The sequence below is a fragment of the Trichosurus vulpecula genome, chromosome 2 (genome assembly GCF_011100635.1).
Source record: "Trichosurus vulpecula isolate mTriVul1 chromosome 2, mTriVul1.pri, whole genome shotgun sequence".
NCBI lineage: Eukaryota > Metazoa > Chordata > Mammalia > Diprotodontia > Phalangeridae > Trichosurus > Trichosurus vulpecula.
In genome coordinates, this window is record NC_050574.1 from 447,346,102 (window position 1) to 447,347,654 (window position 1,553).

Sequence of the window (1,553 nt, forward strand, 5' to 3'; positions counted from 1 at the left end):
AGTAGCTCAGAAAACACCTGTGCATAGCCCCAGAAGTTTGAGACAGAGCATTCTCCACTCTGGAAGCAGAGTCATACCTTGAGAAACAGTTCAAAAATCCAGTGATTGGCTGGAAAATGAGGAGACAGCATTAAAAAGTCAGACTGTAGACTCTTACTTTTGTGACAACTAAGATCAAAACATACAGACAGAAGAAGACAACAAAGTCAAAGATCCTATATCACAAGGCTCCAGGAAAAATATGAATTTGTCTCAGGCCATAGAAGAGCTCAAAAAGGACTTTGAAAATCAAGAAAGAGAAATAGAGGAAATATGGGGAAAAGAAATGAGAGGGATGCAAGAAAGTCATGCAAAATGATTCAACAGTTGCTAAAGGAGACCCCCCTAAATACTGAAGAAAATAAGACCTGAAAGATAGACTAACCCAAATGGAAAAAGAGGTCCTAAAAGGCAAAGAAGAGAAGAATGCCTTAAAAACACAATGAGCCAAATGGAGAAGGAGGTCCAAAAGTTCACTGAAAAAAATAATTTTTAAAAATTAGAATTCAGGAAATGCAAGCTAATGACTTCATGAGAAATCAAGAAACAATAAAATGAAACCAAAAGAATGAAAAAAGGAAGACAATGTAACATATCTCACTGGAAAAACAAATAACCTGGAAAATAGATCCAGGAGAGATAATTTAAAAATTACTGGACTACCTGAAAGTCATGAGGAAAAAAAGAGCTTAGACATCATCTTTCAAGAAGTTATCAAGGAAAACTGCCCTTTTGTTCTAGAACCAGAGGGTAAAATAGAAATTGAAAGAATCCACCAATTGCCTCCTGAAAAAGATCCCACAGAAACAAGTCTCCAACTCAAGACAGCCTGGATTGTCAACAGGAAAGGTCTAACACACCAGGCTGAGAGCAGAGCACAGCCCAGCATGGGCTGTGCCAGGAGAGACCAGGCCAGGAGTAGACCAGGTGCAGCAGGCTTCATGGCCCTGAATCACTAAGCTGTGGCACTTACCAGACTTCTCAACCCAGAAACCCCAAACACAGTGGAGCAGGTCAGTGGGAAAACTTCTGGATTTGAGTGAAAGAAGTGCACCATCTGACCCCAGCCTCGGGGGTAGCAGGCTGTAGCAGCAGGAAGCTCCGGTGGCAACTACTACTGGAGCCACTGGCCCACGCAGTGGAAAGAATCAAGTAGCAGATCAGAGCAGGAGTTCAGGGAGCGTTTTGCTGGCACAGAGGCAGGGTTCTCTTGCTTTGCCCTGCTTGGATCTGGGTCATGGTCCTGGTTGGTGGTTCTTGGGTGGGGAGGAGAGCTGGCGTGTCAGGGCTTCTGGTGGCTGTGAAGAGGGAATCCTTCTGGTAGTTATGGGGCAGAAAAGAGAGCTTGCACTCACAAACAAGAGCACAGGCCAGGAGAGGAGCATCACACCACTTCAGAAGAGAAGTAGCTCTAAAAACAGCAGTGCAAAACCCCTGAAACTTGGGACAAAGCACTCTACACCCTAGAAGCAGTCATACCCTGACAAAAGCTCAAAAGTCAAGTAATTGGCTGG